This window comes from Ursus maritimus, unplaced genomic scaffold (genome assembly GCF_017311325.1).
Source record: "Ursus maritimus isolate PB19 unplaced genomic scaffold, ASM1731132v1 scaffold_20, whole genome shotgun sequence".
Lineage (NCBI taxonomy): Eukaryota > Metazoa > Chordata > Mammalia > Carnivora > Ursidae > Ursus > Ursus maritimus.
The window spans coordinates 6,699,411-6,723,326 of record NW_024424453.1 but is presented as its reverse complement, the minus strand read 5'-3'; the positions used below and the strand labels follow the sequence as shown (position 1 = coordinate 6,723,326).

Genomic DNA, 23,916 nt, shown 5'->3' with positions numbered 1-23,916 from the left:
TCTTTCACAGTTTTGTGGGCCAGAAGTACTAAATCAAGGCGTTGACAGGGTTGGTTCCTTCCTAAAGACTCTAGGGGAGGATCTTTCCTTGCTGCTTCCAGCTTTGGCTGATTCAGCTGTTCCTTGGCTTGTGGCAATGAAACTCAGATCTCTTCTTCTGTACAAGGTTTCTCCCTTGTTTCTCTTCGTTTGCCTGTGTCATCTTTTTCTAAAGATTTTACTTATTTAGTTTACTTAGAGGGAGAGAGAGAGTGAGAGAAAGCACAAGCAGTGGGAGCAGCAGAGGGAGAGGGAGAATCCCAGGGAATGCGTGGCCGGATCCCAGGACCCTGAGATCATTCCTTGAACCAAAGGCAGATGCTTAACCGACTGAGCCACCCAGGTGCCCCTCTGTGTCATCTTTTCTTGTAGAACACTTGTCATTGAATTTAGAGTCTACCTTGCTAATCTAAGATGATCTCATCTTGAGATCCTTAATTATAGCTGGAAAGACCACTTAAAAAAAAATAAGGTTACATTCACATATGCTGAGGCTTCAGACTTGGAGATACCTTTTTGGGGCCACAACTTAACCCACTTCAATTAATTAAGAGCTTTGTGTTAATGTTAATATTCTGGTGTTGTACTAAGACAATCTGGTGATTGTCTAAGATGCTAATATTGGGAAACCTGGGTGTATTTTTTAAACAGCTTTTCAGTAAGTCTAAAATTATTTAAAAATGAAAAGTAAAAAAGAGGAAGAAAGAGAGAAAGCAAGCAAGCAAGCTCTTTGAACCCCATTTCAGATTTGATGAATTCAAATCTCCAGGGGAGGGGATGGGCAAATTTAATATTTATCAGTGCTCCAAAACTCCCTTTGTAGAATCAGAAGTTGTAATTCCCCTTTTAGAGAAAAGAAATATGGCATAAAAGAAGTGTCTTTTTTTTTTGTCCAGCATTTATTATAGGAGAATTATAGGTCACAATTAAATATATGGCTTTTACAGATAAAAGTGGATGATGCCCCACCAGTTTGTGTGGTGGCCCTGGATTTCAAGAGGTTGCTTAAGACTAAAGTGTCAGTGCTGCAGCATATTTGAGTTTAACTCCTTGTAAGTTTTTATTATTTTGGCAATGCTGGAATTTACTTCATAATCTTTTGTACAATGACTTATGTTTACTTTTTTCATGTCATGACCATTGATTGCTTTTGAGGTAGAGTTTCAACCATTACAGAGAGAAAGGTAATTCTACTTCAGTCCGGTTCCCAAATAAGTTTTCAGCTTAAATGCTTTGCATTGCAGCCGTCTGGTACTTAGTTTTTTCAATAACCTGATACACTGTATTTGCAGTGACTGCCCTGCAAAGTTACTATTGGAAAGTGAAAGAATTTAAAATTCAACCAGCTGTTTTGTGGACTTGACAACAACACGGTAGGTTAACTGATGTTTTCATTTGAGTAACTGAATTTCTTTAGGTTATTTATTTATTTATTTATTTGGTGACAATTGGCTGGTAGTTCTGGTATCTACAAGTTAAGCTTTAGCGTACTCCAAAGGTGTGCACCATTCAAGTCCATTGCCTCTTTACAGTTGCTTTAAGAAGACCTTGTCCAGAAGAACATGTAGCTCATGTTCATGGTCACTCAGTGAAGCCCTTCCCCAATCTGGGAGGAGCATCTGTAGCTGTACGGACTAATGTGGGAAAATTGACCAGAGAAAGTATGTAAATATTAATATGCTTCCAGTACCACATCAAGGGATAAGTGAAAGGAAAGAATAAAGGAATTTTGCCTATATAGGGATGTGTGGATGCGTTTTCTTCTTGGAGCATCATTTAGTTCACAGCTCATCTTGTAAGTGAGGAGAATGTAGTTAGAAGGGTAAAGACGAAAGGGGGTTTGGTATAAAGGAGACGAAGTAGAGAATTGAGGGCGAAAGAAAGCAGGGAGGAGATGAACCTACTGAGTTGGCCTGAGTAGTCTTGTTGTGAGATAAACTCAAGCCCTTCAGCTGTATAAGTCTTTGAACCCTGCTTTTAAACTTCAGCCATAGGCTCATTACTTACCTATACATTTGATCTGTTTCATCACTCCTCATATCACAGCTTGAAGTGTTAGTTGTTTTGAATTGCCAGATAACAAGGTTCAATCCTGTCTGTGCTTGAAGAAAAACAGTAGAAGGCATTATAATTCTCCTTCTGGAACTTAAATTCTAATCATGAATTCTGCAATCCAGCACAGATTACAAGTAACAGAGTGTTTTACTCATACAAATGCTGGTGTTGAGCACTTTTTCCCTCAGTGTTTATGAGCCCAGAGTTGGTGGTTGTCAAAGTCCTTTTCTACAACACACAGCCTAGAATACCATTGGCAGGATTTATGGGGATATCTGTTGAAAACTTAATTTTTTAGTGCCCATTATAAAGTGATGATGTGTACTAATGATTGCGATTAAATTATGTTAACATGTTAACATTTTGGCTATGAATGTTGGCTCTTATAAAAATGATAACTTTGATATTTTGAACCACCTCACATTAAATGTAATTTTTAAATTTATCCATTCCTATAACATCTCTCCCCTCTTCTCTACCTGTATCAGTAACTTGGACATAGTAGGTGCTCAACAAATAAATGTTTACTTAAAAAAGTAATAACAGAGAAAACTTTTCAAAACTTTTACCTACTACAAAAATACAACGCATATTTTTAGGGAAAAAACAAGCAGTTTTCTTTTAGGTATTAATTGAACTAACATTTACTACAAATTTATTTCATTACAGATATTTCTGGGAAATCAGTGATGAATGGGACGTGGGCCTTGAGCTTATAGTCAAGTTAGAGAGAGAGACATTAATGAAGGGCTATCACCAAATATGATCCCATTTATAGGTCTCTAGTTTGCTCAGAAAGTGAACTTTCCCCACTCTCTAGGATAAATATAGGTCTCCCCCATCACTGAGTGTTCAGGACCCCCTGTCCCTATGGCTTTATGGATTTCCTGGTGTGTGGGGAGATTTGATAGGATAAGAATCAAGTAATATCTGCTGGTGGTTGGTGAAGTGGCAGTTGAGAATGAGTACACTCAGAGGAGAAGTGAGGGAAGGAGGAAAGGGAAAAGGGGCATCCTCTTTGATACAGAAGAGGGATCAGATGGCACAGACCCTGGGTGCAGAGGATGGGAGGCTCTCCATGAAGATGAAAGCTGAGCTGTCTGTGGGCAAGGACTCAGTTTCAACATGGCTTCCATTGGTTCTCAGGCCTCAGGAACCCTTTCGTTTTCCATTTCCTTCCCTGCACTTGCTTCCTTTTTTCCTTAGTCCTCTTGAGTCCCATGTTTCCCTCTGTATTCTCCATAAATTTTCCTCCATTCTCTTCTCTCATAATAGAACTCATGAAATGACATTTCCTAATATTTCTGGAGGCCAGGAATAAAATCTTCTAATGCCCCCAGATAGTGAGAGGATATATTTCCTTTCATTCTACAATTGCAGCGGAAGTGGGGAAGAAAACAACATTTCCATATTAAAACAGGTTAGCATATTAATATTTGCACCCAGCTTCAATAGAAGCATATAGAAAGTCTATAAGAGGGGCGCCTGGGTGGCTCAGTTGTTACGCGGCTGCCTTTGGCTCAGGTCGGGATCTCAGCGTTCTGGGATCGAGCCTCGCATCGGGCTCACCACTCAGTGGAAAGCCTGCTTCTCCCTCTCTCACTCCCCCTGCTTGTGTTCCCTCTCTCGCTGCCTCTCTCTCTGTCAAATAAATAAGTAAAAAATCTTAAAAAAAAAGAAAAAAAAAAGAAAAAGAAAGTCTATAAGAACAAAGAGGAGGGAGAAGGAGGTGAGTGCAGCTTTCTCTAAGGAAACGATGTTGAAACTGGGCCTTGGAAGATGTGTGGGATATCTGAGGGAGAATTTCAGGTGGAAAAAAGGAGTGCATGGAGCCACAGAGGTAAAAATTTTGGGCAGATTGGGGTAGATTTGGTAGGGGAATGGTGGGCACTAAGGCAGGAAAGCTAGGAAGGAGCCAGACTGTGATCAGCTGTGTAAGATATGCTAACGCGTTAGGTCTTGACCTTCCCAGCAGTGGGAAACTATTACCTGAAACTCAAAAAGGCACCTTTTCCTACCCTCCCTCTAAATCAGTCTAGATGTTAATAGCATTCCTCAGCCTCACAATAAATATGGGGTCGTCCTGCCAACTTGGTCTCACCCCGAGAAGCTAGTGAGCAGCTGTCACGTAGTAAGTGAACCACGTGTTTAGCAGGAAAGGCTCTGCCTCCTCTCATTCCTCCATCCTGTCTAGTTAATCAATACTTGTATATCAACAGAGCTGAAAAAAAGAAAGGAAGATAAATTATAGTTGTTGAGTAAGACAGAGCCTTCAGATTCATGGAGGCCTTCCAGGGAAGAGGAAGGTCTAATCGGCATTTCTTATCTTCCTGGCTTAGACTCCGGTGATGAATGAATATGGATTGACGGACACAAGTGACAAAGCCTAATGCTCCCAGAGTGACGAACCGCTTCCGTGTTTGTCCACTCACTTTCCTGGAAAATGAGAAGTTGCCTTCACTTTTTCCTTTGTTTTCTTCCTGCTGTCAAAAAATAAAAAAGTCATAAAAAAATGAAGTAAATAGTATCACTTGTCATGCTGTGGTGGTCAAAAGAGTAAGTTTAAATCCAAAAGTAGTGTTAAGATTTAAGTAATCCATTTAGAAGTAAAGCCAAAAAGATTAAAATTTACCGGGAAAGACATATAAACCTTCAAGTTTTATTCTTTTTGGATATTACCTGGGGGCATATTTATCCTTTCAGGTCTCCACTTTATCTACACAATTTTTGTCTTGAAACTATCCTGGAACCTTGTAGTGCTGACCTGGTATATTTACTGTGGTGAAACTTCTGTAAATCTCTTCTGATGATAGGTACAGCCAACAATGGCCTGGGTGAATTATGTATGTGAGAGTGAAAATTAACTGCTCACTTGAAGGGCACAAATGTTGGAAGTTACCTGAGGGCATTTTGAAAATGGCAAGTGTCTGTAACTGATTTCGGAAAGGACATCTCATCTAATTAAAAGCAGTAGGCATTACATTAAAGTTGCAAATCATATGCTTAGAGTTGCATTTAGAATTCTGCTTGAAATTTCATTTACCTGGACGTTTGAATCAGGGTGAGGTGAGAGATGCCTCTGGACTCTATTTTTAAGGGCAGAAATCCGTCTGCTCCCATCGTATTAACTTCTAAACTTCTCCCCAGCCTACCCTCTGCTGCTGATTTCTTTTCTCGGTGACTAGAGGACTGATGCTATCACCCTTAGGATGCAGATAGACAGGTAATTGGCTAATTGCCATCCTTGATGGTGGTGGATGTGAAGTCTAGGAAGGAGTAAAGAAAGACATATTGCTCTTTCTTTTTTCTTTTACTTCCCTTCCTTTCTCTTCCTTCTTTTTTTTCTGTCCTCTTCTACTTCAGAAATAACATTCATCAAACTCAGTAAACAGAGGCCTGATTTTTAATTCATGTAAATTAATGATGGTTTTGGGCTTGGGAAGCAAAAGTGCATAGACCACACGATTTCTTCCTAAACAGGATAGGAAGTTGCCCATGGGTCATTGCAGGTACCGCACTTAGAGTCCTAGCATCTTAAAATCTCCCATGACTCATACTTGAGATTTGGATTCAGTAATTTTGAGCAGGGGAGCCCAGAAATCTGATTTTTAAATATTCCAGGTGATTTTAAAAAATGAAATGTTATTTATTTAAGAGAATTTTAAGTAGCCACAAACAAATAAAATTGAGGAATAAACCTCTATGCAGCCATCATCTAATTCCATCAATTATTACTGTTTTTCATTTCATCTATGTCTCTGTAAAAAATTTTCTCCTATGTATTTTAAAGTAAATTCAGCCATCAGGTTATTTCATGAGTAAATATTTGAGTATGCATCTCCAATAACTTTTTTGTTTTTTGCATACCACTATGGCATGTCACAAATTCTATACATCAATTAATATTCAATTCATTTTCAAATTTCCCTGATTATATCAATGATGCCTTTCTATGATTAGTTTGTTTAAATCTATCCAAATAAGGGTCATACACTGCAGTTGGATGCTGTCTGTCATAAATCTCTTTATTCTGTACTGGTCCCCATTTTCTTTAAGATATTGATTTATAGAGGGATCAGACTTTCTCTAACTTTCTTTTTTCTTTTTAAAGATTTTATTTGTTTTAGGGGCGCCTGGGTGGCACAGTGGTTAAGCGTCTGCCTTCGGCTCAGGGCGTGATCCCAGCCTTATGGGATCTAGCCCCACATCAGGCTCCTCTGCTATGAGCCTGCTTCTTCCTCTCCCACTCCCCCTGCTTGTGTTCCCTTTCTCGCTGGCTATCTCTATCTCTGTCAAATAAATAAATAAATAAATAAATAAATAAATAAATAAAATCTTTAAAAAAAATAAAGATTTTATTTATTTGAGAGCGAGAAAGCACTAGAAGGGGGAGGTTTCGAGGGAGAAACAGACTTCCCAGTGAGCAGGGAGCCTGATGGGACTCAATCCTGGGACTCTGGGATCATGACCTGAGCTGAAGTCAGACACTTAAACAACTGAGTCATCCAGGCGCCCTCTACCTTTAATGTACATATGAATCACATCATATCAATCAGTTTTAGAGTATTTTCATCACCTCAAGCAGAAACTCTGTACGCTTTAGTTATTATCCCCTTCTCTGCCTATCTTTTCTCCAGACCAAGCGACCACTAAGCTACTTTCTGTCTCTAGATTTTCCTTGTTTAGATATTTCATATGACTGAAATTATAAAATATGTGGTCTTTTGTGTTGGCTTCTTTCACTTACCATACTGTTTTCAAGGTTTATCTGTGTTGTAACATGTATTAATATTTCATTCATTTTTATGGCTGCCTACTATTCCAATATAGCACATTTGTATAATGCATTTTGTTTTTTTCTTCATCATCAGTTGATGGATATTTGGGTTGTTTTCATCTTCTGGCTGTTATGAGTAACATTGCTAAAAACATTGTGCAAGTTTTTGTGTGGATTTATATTTTAATTTATCTTAGGTGTATACCTAAGAATAGAATTGCTGGTAACTCATACGGTAGCTCTATGTTTAATCATTTGAGGAATTGCCACGCTATTTTCTAGAATGGCTGCACTATTTTTCATTCCCACCAGCAGTGTATGAGGATTCTGATTTCTCTACATCCTTGCCAAAACTTAATTTCCAGTAAATTTTTTTATTATAGCCATGTAAGTGGGTGTGAAATGGTCTCTCATTGTGGTTTTTTCTTTAAAAAAAAAAAGCAGTTATTTATTATTGAAGTATCATTGCCACACAGTGTTACATGTGCCATACCGTTAGTTTCATGTATATAACATATTGATTTGACCGTTCTATATACTACTCAGTGCTCACCATCAAGTATAGTCATCATCTGTTACCATGTAACATTATTACAGTATTATTGGCTATATTCCCTATGCTGCTTTTCATCTCTGTGATTTATTTGTTTTATGACTAGAAGTTCATACTTCTTAATCTCGTTTGTCTATTTCCCCCATCTTCCCACCCACTTCTTCCCTGGCAACCATCAGTTTGTTCTCTGTATTTAAGAGTATATTTGTTTTTTGTTTGTTTATTTTTATTTTTTTAGATTCCACATGTAAGTGAAATCATATGGTATTTGTCTTTCTCTGTCTGACTTATTTTACATAGCATAATACCCGCTAGGTCCATTCATGTTATTGCAAATGGCAAGGTCTACTTTTTTATGGCCGGTTAAGTAATATTATAATGCACATATATACCACATCTTCTTTATCCATTCATTTATTTATGAACACTTGGGCTGCTTCCATGTCATAGCTATTGTAAATAATGCTGCAGTAAACATAAGGGTGCATACTTTTGAATTAGTGTTCTGTTTTTCTTTGGGTAAATACCCAGTAGTAGAATTACTGGATCATATGGTAGTTCTATTTTTAACTTTTTGAGGAATCCCCATACTGTTTTCCACAGTGGCTGCACCAGTTTGCATTCCCACTAAAAGTGCACAAGGGTTCCCTTTTCTTTCCATCTTTGTTAACACTTGTTTCTTGTGTTTTTTGTTTTAGCCTTCTGACAAGTGTGAGGCGATATCTCATTGTGGTTTTGATTTGCATTTCCCTGATAATTAGAGATGTTGCACATCTTTTCATGTATCTGTTGGCCATCCATATGTCTTCTTTAGAAAATTGTCTATTCATGTCTTCTGCCCATTTTTAATTGGATTGTTTGTTTTTTTTGGTGTCGAGTTGTGGAAGTTCTTTATATATTTTGAGTATTAACCCCTTATCGGATATATCATTTGCAAATATCTTCTCTCACTCAGAAGGTTTCCTTTTTGTTTTGTTGATGGTTTCCTTCCCTGTACAAAAGCTTTTAGTTTTGTGGTAGTCCCAATAGTTTATTTTTGCTTTTGTTTCTCTTCCCTGAGGAGACATATCCATAAATATGTCTAAAGGCCTATATGTTACTAAGGCTGATGTCCAAGAGATTACTGCCTGTGTTTTCTTTTAGGAGTTTTATGGTTTCAGGTCTGACATTTAGGTCTTTAATCTATTTTGAGTTTATTTTTGTGTATGGTACGAAAAAGTGGTCCAGCTAAATAGTCCAGCTAGAACTTCTAGTGCCATATTGAATAAGGGGGTGAGAGTAGACATCCTTGTCTTGTTTCTTAGATAAAAAGATTTCAGGTTTTTTTTATCATTGGTATGATGTTAGCTGTGGGTTTTTCATGTACAGCTTTTTATTATTATGAGGTATGTTCCCTCAAAGCCCACTTTGTTGACAGTTTTTACCATGCATGGATGTTGTATTTTGTCAAATGCTTTTACTGCATCTATTGAGATGATCATATGATTTTTATCCTTTCTCTTGTTAATGTGATATATCATATTGACTGATTTGTGAGTATTGAACCAGCTTGTATCCCTGGAATAAATCCCACCTGATCGTGGTGAATGATCCTTTTAATGTATTGTTGGATTTGGTGTGCTAATATTTGTTGAAGATTTTTGCATCTATGTTCATCAGATATAGTGATATATAGTTTTCTTTTTTCTTTTCTTTTTTTGTAGTGTGTCTGTATGATTTTGTTTTAAGTAATGCTGGCTTCATAGAATGAATTTTAAAGTTTTCCTTCCTTTTCTATTTTTTGGAATAGTTAGAGAAGAATTCTGTTTTAAATGTTGGGTAAAATTTACCTGTGAAGCTATCTAGTCCTGGACTTTGGTTTGTTGGGAGTTTTTTGATTACCCATTCAATTTTGTTACTAGTAATTGTTCAAATTTTCTATATCTTCCTGATTCAGTTTTGGAAGATTATATGTTTCTAGGAATTTATCTATTTTTTCTACATTGTCTAATTTTTCATAATATTCTCTTATAATGCTTTGTATTTCTGTGGTGTTCTTATTTCTCTTCCTTCATTTCTGATTTTATTTATTTGAATCTTTTTTTCTTGATGAGTCTGGCTAAAGGTTTAGGAATTTTATTTATCTTTTCAAAGAACCAGGTCTTGGTTTCATTGATCTTTCTTTATCTTTTTTTTTTTTTTTTTTTTGTCTCTAGTTCATTTATTTCCACTGTAATCTTTATTATTTCCTTCCCTCTACTAGCTTTGGGTTTTGTTTATTCTTTTTCTAGCTCCTTTAGGTGTAAGATCAGGTTGTTTATTTGAGATTTTTCTTATTTCTTGAGATGGGCCTGTATCACTATAAACTTGCCTCTTTAGAACTCTTTTTGTTGTGTTCCAAAGATTTTGGACCATTGTATTTTCATTTTCATTTGTCTCCATGCATTTTTGATAATTTCCTTTTGATTTCTTTATTGACCCATTGGATTTTTAGTAGCATGTTGTTTAGCCTCTTTGTGTTTGTGGGTTGGTTTGTTTTTTTTTTTTTTTCCATTTTTTCCCCTTGTAATTGATTTCTAATTTCATACCATTGCGGTTGGGAAAGATAATTGATGATTTCAGTCTTCTTAAATTCACTGACACTTGTTTTGTGGCCCAGCATGTGTTCCGACCTTGAGAATGTTCTGTGTTCACTAGAAAAGAATGTGTGTTCTGCTCTTTTTGGATGGAATGTTCTGTATATATCTGTTATGTCCTTCTGGTCCACTGTGTCATTCAGAGTCACTATTTCCTTGTTGACTTTCTGTCTGGATGATCTACCACTGATGTAAGTAAGGGTGCTACATTTCCCTACTATTACTGTTTTACTGTTGATTTCTTTCTTTATGTCTGTTAATATTTGCTTTATGCATTTAGGTGATCATGTGTTGGGTAGTTAGATACTTAAAATTGTTATCTCCTCTTGTTGGATTGATTCCTTTCTCATTAATGCTATTCTTTGTCTTGCTCTGATCTTTGGATTTTAATTAATATAAGTATTGCTACCCTGGCTTTTTTTTTTTTTTTCTGCTTCCATTTGAATTCCATATGTTCTTCCATCCCTTAACTTCCAGTCTGTATGTGTCTTTAGAGCTGAATTGGGTCTCTTGTAGGCAGCATATAGATGGATCTTTCTTTCTTTTTTTTTAATCCATTCACTCACCCTATGTCTTTGGGTTGGAGAATTTAGTTCATTCACATTTAATCACTTATATGTGTGCACTTCTTGTTGTATGTTCATTGTTTCAGGTTGTTTTGTAGTTCTTTGTCCCTTTCTTCTTTTCTTGCTCTCTTCCTTTGTGGTTCAGTGGCTTTCTTTAGTATTGTACTTGGATTCCTTTTTCTTTATTTTTTGTGTATCTCTTATAGGCCTTTGATTTGTGGTTACTATTGTGTTCATAGAGAACATCCTCTGTGTGCAGCAGTCTATATTAAGTTGATGGTCACTTAAGTTTGACCACATCCTAAAATCACTAAATTTTTACTCTCTCCTCCACATTTTATGTATATGATGTCATATTTTACGTCTTTTTATTTTGCGTATCCCTTGACTAATTTTTGTAGATATACTTGATTCTACTACTTTTGTGTGTTTAATCTCCACACTGGCTTTATAAGTGATTAACCTGTTACCTTTACTATATTTTTACTTTTACCTGTGAATTTTTTTTCCTTTCAGAATTTCCTTACTTCTAGTTATGGCCTTTTCTTCCCACTTAAAGAATTCCCTTTAACACTTTCTGTAAGACTGGTTTAGTGGTGATTAACTTCTTTAACTTTTGTTTGTCTGGAAAAGCCTTTATCTCTTTTCTCTTCTGAATGATAATCCTGCAGGGTAAAGTATTCTTGGTTGTAGGCTTTTTCCTTTCAGCATTTTGAACATACCATACCACTGTCTTCTGGCCTGCAAAGTTTCTGCTGAAACATCAGCTGATAGCCTTATGGGGTTTCCCTTGTATATAACTTACTTTTTTTTTCCCCTCTTGCTGCTTTTAAAGTTCTCCCTTTGGCATTATTTTTTGCCATTTTAATTATTATGTCTTGGTGCAGACCTCTTTGGGTTCATTTTGTTAGGGCTCTCTGTATTTCCTGGACCTGGATATCTGTTTCCTTCCCCAGATTAGGAAAGTTTCAGCTATTGTTTCTTTTCCTTTTTTTCTTTTCCAGCTATTATTTCTTCAAATAAGTTTTCTTGCCCTTTTATCTTTCTTTTCTCCTTCTGGGATCCCTGTAATGCAAATGTTACTACACTTGATGATGTAGCTTAATTCCCTTAACCTATTCTCATTTTTTTATCATTCTTTATTCTTTTTGCTGTTCAGCTTGGATGCTTTCCATTACCCTGTTTTCCAGATTGCTGATCCATTCTTCTATATTCTTTAATCTACTGTTGATTCCCTCTGGTGTATTTTTCATTTCAGTTATTGAATTCTTGAGCTCCGGCAGTCTCTTTTTTATGTTTTCCATTTCTTTGTTGAAGTTCTGAGTTCATCCACTCCTTTCTCAAATCTCATAAGTATCTTTATGACCATTACTTTGAACTCTTTATCAGGCATATTGCTTGTTTGTTTCATTTAGCTCTTTTACTGTGATTTTGTCTTGTTCTTTCATTTTGGACATATTCCTCTGTCTCCTCACTTTGTCTAACTTTTTCTGTTTGGTTTTATGTATTAGATAGGTCAGGTACATCTCCTGGTCTTGAAAGTGTTGGCCTTGTGTAGAAGAAGTCCTTTGGTACCTAGTACCATCTCCCCAGGTCACCAGAACCAGGTGCTCTGGGGATATCACCACTGTGGTCTCTGTCTTCTGTTGTGGCTGAGCTGCTATTGCCTTGGGCACACTGGTGAGTTGGGATGGCCTTCAGCCCAGTTGGCGGCAATGACCCACTTTGCCTTCTGTGGTGTAATGGGCAGGGTTTGCTTTCATGCTGTTGAGAGGCCTAGTTTAGATCATGGGCTTGCTGGTAGGTGGGGCTAGTACTCATCCTGGCTGTTTGTAAGTAGCATTTTTGCCTCAGCTGCAGACACACTGAAGGGCAGGACTTGCTCCCTGTGCAGTCAGCTGAGAGGCCCAGCTGCAATAACTGTGGCACACTGGTGTGTGGGGTTATTTTCACTATTCCCCAGAGCAGGAGTTACTTTGGAATGGTGCCACTCCTGGCTGGGATTGCTTGCCAGGTGTGATGGGGCAGAAGCTGTTTTGGGTGGATGCCTGCTGAAGCGTTGGATTCAGTGTGGTAGGTCCAAAGGGGAATATCTGGGTGGGGCATGCAGTGTAGAAAGGTAGATGGAGAGTGTTAGAACTGGCTCCCTCAAGTGTCAGGCTATCTGGGCTGGGGAGGGGGAAGAAAAATGGCACCTGTCACCACTTTTGTTCTTAGAGAAGTCTCTTGCAGATCACTGTCTCTCCAGCACATGTTTTAAGATTAATCAGTAAATCTCCTTCACATATTCCCCAGGTGCTTTTCAAACTGCTTCTTCTGTGCCATCACTTGGGCCAAGTATTTAATATGCTGGCCCTTTAAGCACAGACACTTGGTTTTTTATGGTCCTTCAGCTCTCCTGGAATTAAGCCCTGCTGGTTTTCAAAGCCATGCACTATGGGGACTCATCTTCCCAGTATGGGTCCCCAGTGCTGGAGTGCCTGGTATGGGGTCTGAATTTCTTGCTTCTTTGTGGTTGTGATGCCTGTCCCATTTATAGTTAACCATGCCAAGGGCTTGGTTCCCAACTGCATCTTTGGCCCTCCTGTCCTTTTATATATCTATGACTAGCTGTGGATGATCGATTCTTCCAGTCTTCAAATTACTTTTCAGAGTTTGTTGCATAGATAGTTTGTTGCATGGTATGTTCACGGGATGAGGTGAGCTCAGGATCCTACTACTCTTCCATTTTCCAGACTGTCATTATGGATTTGATTAGCATTTCCCTAATGACTAATGAGATCAGGTATTTTTTCATATGCTTATTGGTCATTTGTATACTTTCCTGGTGGTTTTTATTTTTAATATTTGGTTCTTCTTAAGCCTCATCTGTAAGAGGAGGTTATAATGCTGATTGATGATTCTAATTTTTGTCATTACTCACAACATCTCTGAACCTCTGTTTCTTCATCACTGTTGTTCTGAAGTTCTGAGATTTTTTTTCCTTACTATACCACAGTTCCAAAAGTAATCACTAGTATTTAATAATAAATCATGTTCTGTGCTACGACTTGATGAATAGAATTATTTGATTCCTGCCAACTATGATCTTGATATCTGAGATGGACCCTCCCCAACCTAAAGCATTAATGAGAGTGAAATGGAAGATATCCTGTGAATTCATTTGGCGGCAGAGTGTGTAAACATCAGATTCCATTGGGTACAAGGATGGTATTAAAGGCCTGTGACTGGAACATCACACCAAGAAAGCCCAAGAGTTAAGTAGAACAAAATCCATAGTCATAGTTACGGATGAAAAAGCAGTGCCTGGCTCAGCTAACTCTTGTAATAATAACAGTCACTTGCATAGCACTTACTATGTGCTGTGCCTTGTTATAAGCTCTCTCTACATATACTTATTTAATCTTCACACAAAATCTTTGTGGAATAAATGAAATGAACAAGTACTTAAGTGGGTACCATGTTCCAGGTCCAGTGCTACATGCTGGTGAACCAAGTGGTGAGCCAAAAAGATAAAGTTTCTATCTTCAGGGCCTACAGTGTAGAGAGGGGAGTGACATTGCTCAAATAATCCCATCAATTAGTGTAAATTACACTGAGATAGAATCCATGGGGGGAGGGATGGACATGGTGCCATACGAATGTATGCTGAAGGGGAATTGCTTTTCTAGGGAAGTAATAACTGAACTGAAAGGTGAAAAGAGTGCCTTTGTTGAGGTAGAGGGGTGAGATGGCAGAGGGATGGAGCATAAGCCAATGTCTTGTGACAGGAGGAAGCAAGGAGGAGGTTGAGAAAGTGAAAGATCAGGGTGGCTGGAAGATAGCAAGGGGCGAATTCAGTGAGGTGGGCAAGAACTCTATAAGTCTTAAGAAGGATTTTGAGAGCAATAGGAAATGATTAAAAGATTGTTAATTAGGAGGATAACACGACCACATTTCTGTTACCGTGGCTGCAGTTTGGGAAACAAAAGGGAAGGAGCTGAAGGGATTGGGGGTACCAGTATAGACAAAGTCTTAAGTGAGCAAGTTGGTGGTCCAAGTTAATAATGTGGATGACTCTGCTTGCATGAGTCACTTTTTTAAGGCTTGGGTATTTGTCTTCCCAGTTATTCTGCAGGCTGTCTTCCAGGTGCCAGCTAGCATCTGACAGGGAAAGTCAATTTTCCAAACACAAATGCATTGGACCCACAGATAGAACCTGGAAATACTGAGCCCATCTTGGATGCTCTTCTGTTATAAATATTAGAATGCCTGAAATACAGCTCCTCTTGCAGTTCCATGTTAGTGCTAGGCATCCTGTAGGACCTAATGTTAAGTCCATCTCTTTCTTGATTTCTTTTCCTAGCACTCCTCTGAACTCCTCTTGGGTTTTGTAATCTTTCTAGTTTGGGCTTTGCAAGGTCAGAGTTTAGCGTCTTTACTGTGGTTGGACCTCCTGCTGTCCCCAGATGAATATATCTTCTTATGATCTTATGTTTCCAACAGCTGGGTTCTCCACAGGGAAAGTTAACAGCAAAGGATAGCAGCATCCATTTCCCCTAAATGATACCCAAGAACAATAGGCGTTAGAATGACTTTTATTAGAGTCACTGAACATACATATTAGCTTCTATGAATAATATTGAATTTAAATAAGCAGTTATCACTACCATTGAGATAGATGCCCTTTTTTTTTTTTTTTTGGTCTGTTCTTAATGTTATACTCCAAATACCTAGAAAGTGCGTGACATACAGTAGTTGCTCGGTAGATGTTTGTTGAATGAATAAATGGATGAGTGAATGAATGGAAAACTTTCTACATTTCAATCACTGTTCTAGGTGCTTAACTTGGATAATTTCAATTAATCTTTACAGTAATCCTAGAGGTTATTATCTCTGTAAAGCAGGCACTGTCCAACAGAAATATAATGTGAACCATGTATGAAATTTCAAATTTTACGGTAGCTACATTAAAAAAGGTTAAAAAAAAAGGTAAAATTAATTTTATAGTATATTTTATTTAACTTAATATATCTAAAATATTATAATTTTAACATATAATCAATATAAAAATATTAGTAAGATATTTAACATTTTTTGTACTAAATCTTTGAAACCCAGTGTGTATTTCATATTTACAGAACATCTCCACTCTGAATAGAGACATTTCTAGTGCTCAGTAGCCACAGAAAGCTGTTGGCTACCGTATTGGCCAACAGAGCTCTAGAACTTAGGATGGCTAATATGCCCAGAGTCTTGAGTTAGCAAGTGGCAGACCTGGAATTTGAATCTGGGCCACTTGGTTCTGAAACTGTGGTCTTAATCACATGCATGCTGTCTTTTAATAAGTACAACTTAGGGAATATTTAAGAAACACCTAGATATAATTAGGCAGCGTATTATCCTTAATTATTATCCCATTTCAGTCAGTGTAACCCTGGTTATTCTCTGAGGCATGAATAGAAGATATTTTCTGCTGAATTTCTTCTTGGAGTCAGCCTCTTTGGGGCTTGCTGCCTGATCCAGACTTCAGGCCAGCTTGTTGTTAAAGTCCTTCCAAGGGGATGCCTCAGGCACAGTTTCTTTCTGTGATAGGTACAACTAGTAATAATGGTCTGTTTACCTTGCTTAGACTGTTAGAAGAAAAGGAAAACATGGCCTTCATCCTGCCTGGTCCTGATCATTGGGTCCCTTTTGGGTTCTTCTTGGCTCCCTGGCTATTTCCTGTATATTATGATCAAATTGGAAAGAAAAGAAAACTACATAGTTGCCCCAATGAGAGCCTTTTCCATCAGAAAGAAGTCTTTTCTTATCACTTTGAATTTAAAGTTGTGTCATTTCTGTATTTAAACTGAATAATCCTTTGTCAAGTATTACAACCCTGGATACAATACTTTAGTTTTTGTAAAGGCTGCTTTTGAAAAGGGAGAATCTTATCTTTTAATTTTTTTGTCTGTTACAAATTAGTGATTATATTTTGCAGGTATAAGAAATAATTTACTGTTTCTTCCATTTATAACTTGGTCATTTCTATGCTGTGAAACAACACCAAACTTTAGAGGCTTAAAACATTGGTTTTATTTAGTTCATGATTTTGTGGGTATCATGGAATTTTGGAAGGGCTTAACTGGGGCATTTCATCTCATGGTTGGGGAAAGATCTACTTCCAGGACAGCTTCTTTGCCCACATGTCTGGTACTTCTGAGCTTCTTTTTCTTTCCACATGGCATCTCATCCTCTAAGGTCTCTCCAGTATAACTTGGGCTCCACAGAAGGGTGGTTTTGTGGTGATTGCTCTTCTCATGGTGACTGACTTCTAAGAGGTAGGAAGCAGAAGATGCCAGGATGTTAAGGGTTATGCTTGCAACTAACATAGTATCATTTCTGCTATATTCTGTCCGTCAAAGTAGTCACCAGGCCCAAGCAGATTTAAGGGTGTGGAGAAATTTAAGAGTGTGGAGAAATAGATTCCACCTCTTGATGAGAATATGTTAAGGTCATATTGTATAAGAGCATGTGGGATGGGATCTATTGTTGCAGTCATTTTAGAAAATACAGTCTATGAGGTATATGCCATTTTTGATAGTGTCCATTTGTCTCCTGTCTTTTCTGTCATTGAGAGTCCTAGACTTCTTCTTATACCCCCTTCTCTCTTGTTTTCTTTAGAGGCCAACAACCCCATTATAAACACTTACTAATTAATGTTGATTTGCTGATAAAGCATCCCCAAATAAATTGATAGTTGAAATTTTAGGGAAAAAAATACCAGTTTATACCTTAAATAGAAACTACTTTTAGCCAAATGGCTTACTTAGTTGCCCAAATATGTTTTGCGTTTTGTTCTTACCATGCCTGTTCTTCTCATTACTTCCCACCTTTCTTCCTTCAAGACTCATATTATAACTACCTCCTCCATGAGGTCTTCTTTAGTTAATTCAGACTGCTGTGTTCTTTTTTTTTTTTTTAAAGATTTTATTTTATTCGACAGAGATAGAGACAGCCAGCGAGAGAGGAAACACAAGCAGGGGGAGTGGGAGAGGAAGAAGCAGGCTCCTAGTGGAGGAACCTGATGTGGGGCTCGATCCCATAACGCTGGGATCACGCCCTGAGCCAAAGGCAGACGCTTAACCACTGTGCCACCCAGGCGCCCCCAGCCTGCTGTGTTCTATCCGTTATCTCTAGCCATTTTGCTGATTTTATTTTCTCTCAGCTCCAAACCCACCCTTCTATATCCTGCTCTGTGATACTGAGGCTGGCATCCTACAAACGAGATTTCTCTTTTATAGCTGATCTTCCTATCAGGTTAAACCAATAGGACACAATAGAAGGAGACTGGAAGATAAGAGTAGGATGGTATGGACTTGCTTCTTTCTCTTTGCTCGCTCTAACCTGCCTGGTCCTCAACAATGGTTGCTCACCCTGACAGCAATAGCTAGTTCTAGTTTCCAGTTCAGGTACCTAATACTGTGGCCCCTCAGAGGACCAGTTCCATTTGGACAGTGTCTTCTCCTTGGGAATCTGTATCCTAGCTCCACCAGACCATCCTTCCGAGTTCCTTTTACCAGTACTGGCAGATAGTGCCACCATCCCCTCCAGAGGTCTGGGTCTCAGATCCATAGGTCCTCTCCTCCAAGTTTCTAGGTCTGATATCTGATATCCCAGCTGCTTCCTTTTGTTCCCCAGTCCTAGGGATGATAGCCGCTTCCTGCAGTTACTAGCTCTGTGTTGCATCAGCATTCCCTTTTTGTTTTAAATCATCCGCCAACAGCAGTCTCTTACATTAAATTCTCTCTGTTGAAATAGAATGTTCTCTGTGTGCCTGACTGGACCCCAAATGGTATACCACACATAATCCTGTTGTTTACTGTTTTGTGATAAACTCTATAGCTGTCCTGAGCTGTTGCTTACATTTTTAAAAAAGATTTATTTATTTATTTTAGAGACAGAGAGAGCGAGAGCAGGGGGGAGGGGCAGAGGGAGAGGGAGAAGCAGACTCCCCATTGAGGGTGGAGCCCCATGAGGCGTGCGATCCCTGAACCCTGAGATCATGACCTGAGTCGAGGGCAGATGTTTAACTGACTGAGCCACCCAGGAGCCCCTATTGCTTACATTTTTAATTATTATTTTTCCCATATTGTTCTTGCTTCTTCGCTTTGTATTTTAAACAAATTTGAGACAAGAGACCATGGTTCTTTATGTTTTACAAGACATTTTATATGGTGTTTTTGTACTTATTTTGGAGTAAGTGTGTAATAGTTTATCAAATTTTATTGTTGGTTTGGCAATCAAGGATAGCAGATATGGAATTCAAATCTTTCTGAATGGTCACAACAACAATTGATTGCTCACGGGGATGGAGATGTTTTCCTCCTGAGCTATCATTAATTATGGGCCAATGGTGTATGGGACACAGTAAAAGGATGCTTATCCCAGGGTTAGTTTGGGAGGTCACAGTCTGTGTCAGCTGAAATCATTTAAACCAATATTTGAAAATTGAAGTAATTTTCCCTTTAGGTTGAGGTAATTCTGGTTGATGGACTCCTTGGTACTGAAGTCCCATGTTTTGTTTGTTCAGGTTAGTTTAGAAAGTAGCTTGTCTTGAGCACACGCCTTACTTAGGTTGTGACATGTGAACTTATTTAAGTAAATTAAGCTGTTTAAATGCGGACTGCTAAAGTGGATGTGAAATGATTTTTATTTTGACATTTGTGACATTGTCCTTATATGAACTTGAAGATTTAGGGAAAAACCTCTTTACAAAGTTGTATTTAGTGGTCTTCTTTTAAGACAACATGTGATTGTTTATGCTTCAGCATTTTATGGTAAAGTGGAAATTACTTTGTTAAACTATGCAGTGGATTTCCATCTTTTCACCCAGGCAACTCAAAGCTTCCATTTTGTCAGTTTACTTTCTCCATAATACTGCTTTCCAATGCTGAAATTTCAAAGTCTGGTTTCTTCAGTTTCTCCTAGGCTCTCACATATTTGATGGAGTTGCTGAACAGGTTAAGTCCTACCTGATTCTTATCTTTGTTCGCCTGAATGTGAGTTTTGGTTAAAAAAAAAAAAAAATCCAAGTATTTAGTCTCACTTGTCTGTGCTTGGACAATGGAGATTTTCATATCTTTTACTTGCTTTTTGGTCAAACAAACATGTTGATTAATCTGACTTTTGGTTACAAGATAGAAGCCATCAGAATGAACCTCTCTTGTTTTTTTCCTTTTTAAATTCTCGATGGGTTCCTATCTGGACATATGTGTCATTTGGAGAAGGGTTAATGACCGTAGTAGCATCAACATTAATTGTAAGCCAGACACCTGATGAGGAGCTTCTCTTCTGAGTATCAGAATAAGCAGAGAAAATTAAAAACTCTAATCCATATGGCTTTCTTGGTATTAAAAAGTACAAATTTAATCATCCATTTCTTTAATTTGGCACTATTAAGGATCATGTTTTGTTTGTTTCATTTTGTTTTAATTACATTTTAACTGGAAGAACTATGTCCATGAAATGAAGTTGATTACCAATCGTCATTATCCAATTTTATGCAGTTGACTACAAACCATCCCAGCACCTCTTCTGTTTGCCTAGAAAGCTGATTCATTTTTTTTGTGTTCATAAATAATTTCTGTGCTTTAATAATGTTTGGTGCTTCTGGTTTTAGGGTGTGATTTAAAATAAATCTAATTTATTAAAAATTTAGTGTGCTTGCACAGTTGTTTGTGAATCAAGAATTAGTGTTTCCACGGAGGGATAAATCAAGGCATGGAGGGAAAGCCCATGGGCTGTTTTAAAGTTAAGAAGAGATGACTTTATAGCTTTCAAAACTGTTTGAAAATTAAATATTTGATTTATAAGGGCTATGTACACACAGGGCTCAAATTATTCATGTATCATTGGAGAATGTAAAATGCTTAATGTTCTGACATTATGTGATAATTGCTATTCTAATATATAGTGTCTACTAAATCTTTTTGGGAGCCGGTGAGGGTGGCATGGATATACAGGAGCACATGCTTCATGTGCTAGTAAATCATTTTTCCATTGATTTAAGGCTAAGGAGGGAGCATAGAGTGGAACTTAAAGTGATATTACAGTATCTGGTGCTGTTCTAATCAAGAAGTATGTAGCAGTGCTAGTGAAAAATGGGCAGAAACTCACAAAAATCCACAAAGGAGAAAGTGCAATCAGATATTTATCAGTGATGCTTTCGGCAAAGTTTCCAAGAATCATGGTCATCACTAGGTAGAGTTGCTTTTCGAGGTTCATGCCATCTTAATTCTGTCTTTTGCATTAGTGCTCCACTGAAAACATGCATTAGAATCTGCTCTTTGTGGGTGTTTATTAATTAATGAGTTAGATCCCTCTGGCTCTGTCACTAGCCAGGTAGGTGAACTTAGACAAGTGGATTTACTCTCTAAGCTTCTGTTTCCACAATATTCATAGCTACCTCATTGAATTAATATGAGTAAATGAGATAATTCAGGTCAAGCACCTGGCATGGGGCTTGGCATGAAGTAATCACTTGGTGTTGTTGCTATCACTATTCACCTTCTGCAGATACCTGACCACAATTATTTTAACAAAAAGTGAAAGGATACACTGTAAAAGAGATTAGGGAAATAATTATGGAGGGACTACAGACCTGGCAACTTTATCCTCATAATGCTGGTATATGCAAATAGAACTCTCCAAGTAAACATAAGGATGTAAGAGGCCTAAACTGAATGTATATAGGAACTAGTCGGCTAGTTACAATTCTTCTTTTCAAGTTACAGACAGGAGCTCCAGGTGCACGTTTTTATTTACTCTGGCCTCTATCGGGGAACTCAGTTTCTGCCTTTGACAATACAGAACTCAGTACACAGGAGAAGGGGAAGTCCACCTTAGCTATAATTACTCTCTTTTTTTGTAGATCAGAAGTCAGGGAGTGAGGCAGTACATTCTAGTTGAGGAAAATGATATATAGATACGTATTGGGGGTTTAGGGGTGAAGAGAAAGAGGGGACAAATTAGGCTAGGTACTCTATGTCAATATTAGAATGGTGAATTCATTAAGCATCTTCAAGAGTCAACCCTATGAAGAGTGTTTATTAATCACCAATATAGGAGAAAACGTAAAGATAGGAAGAAATAATGGATTCCTTTTCTTGTGGATCTTACCACCTAATAGTTGGAGGTTTTCAGGGGTTCCAGAAGTGAGAACATCTCTCTTTCTCTTTCCCTCTCTCTTTCCCTCACTCATTCTCTCCCTCCCTCCCCCTGCCCCCAGACACATGCACAGGCACACACAAATAGAATGACCTACCCATGTATGGGAAAGGTTGTGACACTATTCATACCCACCTGGATTTCTTTGTGCTTCTTGCTTTTTCCTTGTCCTTTGGTATCAGGTTGTTGAAGCCCTGACTTGTTGGTCTAGGCTGGTGCTAGAGGGAGAGAGAGAGAGAGACCTCAGACTCCAGTAAAGCTAAGGTTGGTAGCAAGCAGTTCTTCTGAAACAGTGGTTCTCAAACTTTTTATCCTTAGGACCCATTTACGCTCTTAAAAATTATTGAGGGCCCCAAAGAACTTTTGTTTATGTGTTATATCTATTTAGATTTATCATCTTAGAAATTAAAATATTTATTAATTCACTTAAAATAGCACAAATAAATTCATTACTTATTACATAAATAGATTTTTAACAAAAAATAATCACATTTTTCAAAACCAAATGAGAAGAGTAGCATTGTTTTACCTTTTTTTTTTTTTTTTTTTTATCAAATCTGTTTCATGTCTGGCTTAATAGAAGGCAGTTGGGAGTCTCAGATTGGCTTCTAAACTCAGATTGCAATCTCACACATTAAGTTGGCTCTAGAAAGCTCTATGGTACACTTGTGAGAGAATGTGAGTACAAAAGACAAATAACATCTTAGTATTGATTTAAAAATAGTTTTGACCTTACAGACCCCTGTGATAAAGGCTGGAAACACACTCCTTAAGGTAATTTTATTTATTTATTTTTAATTTTTGTTTATTTATTATTTTTTATTATGATATGTTAGTCACCATACAGTACATTACTAGCTTTTGATATAGTGTTCCATGATTCCTTGTTTACGTATAACACTCAGTGTTCCATGCAATACGTGCCCTCCTTAATACCCTTCACCGGGCTAGCCCATCCTGCGCCCCCCCCCCAACCCTCAGTTTGTTTCCTGGAGTTCATAGTCTCTCATGGTTCGTATCCCCCTCTGTTCCCCCCCCTTCATTTTTCCCTTCCTTCTCCTAATGATCTCCCTGCTATTCCTTGTGTTCCACAAATAAGTGAGACCATATGATAATTGTCTTTCTCTGCTTGACTCACTTCACTTAGCATAATCTCCTCCAGTTCCATCCATGTCCAAGCGAATGTTGGGTAATCATTCTCTCTGATGGCTGAGTAATACTCCATTGTATATATGGACCACATCTTCTTTATCCATTCATCTGTTGATGGGCATCTCGGCTCCTTCCACAGTTTGGCTATTGTGGACAATGCTGCTATGAACAGTGGGGTGCATATGGCCCTTCTTTTCACTACATCTGTATCTTCAGGGTAAATACACAGTAGTGCAGTTGCTGGGTCATCAGGTAGCTCTATTTTTAACTTTCTGAGGAACCTCCAAACTGCTCTCCAAAGTGGTTGCACCAACTTGCATTCCCACCAGCAGTGTAAGAGGGTTCCTCTTTCTCCACATTCTCTCCAACACTTGCTGTTTCTTGCCTTGTCAATTTTTGCCATTCTAACTGGTGTAAGGTGGTATCTCAATGTGGTTTTGATTTGAATTTCCCCGATGGATAAAGTAATTTTAAATGAAGGAATTTGGGGACCATCAGAAAGCTGGCAGGCAGTGTCAGGTACTGGAAATAGGGCCATGGTTCTACAATTAGAACCCTAATTATTCTACCACTTACTTACTAGATGTGCAACCTTGGAAAGGTTATTTTTGCCTCAGTTTTTCTGTCTTTAAAATGGAGTTCTTAATAGGATCTGCCTCTAATGGCAGTTGTGAAACTTAGTGAGATAATGTAGGCAACGTGTTTAGCTAATAATAAGTGTTCAATATTAGCTTTGTTTCTTTGGTTTTTATTGCTATTAAAGTGCCAGTCCATTATGAACCTGTTTTCTCATCTGCCGAATGAGACCTATCTAGTCGGTCCTGAAGGTCTTAGCCAGCTTTAACATTCTGTGGTTTTGCTTCAAAGTCTTCCTTTCCTACATTAGCAATGGGTAGTAGGGGAAAGGTGTATATAATTTTAAGCACTCAATTTTCTGTTGTTTTTGGTAATTAACCACTCTCCTGTCGC

At 38.0% G+C, this 23,916-nt stretch overlaps 1 long non-coding RNA gene across 1 annotated transcript; it reads left to right on the top strand.

Annotated features, from left to right (window-relative positions):
- Positions 1–938: 938 nt before the first annotated feature.
- LOC121104215 lies at positions 939–4,580 on the top strand. The gene is made up of 2 exons (XR_005836511.1): positions 939–1,412; positions 4,434–4,580. It is a non-coding gene; the product is annotated as an uncharacterized LOC121104215 (long non-coding RNA).
- The last annotated feature ends 19,336 nt before the right edge of the window (positions 4,581–23,916 follow it).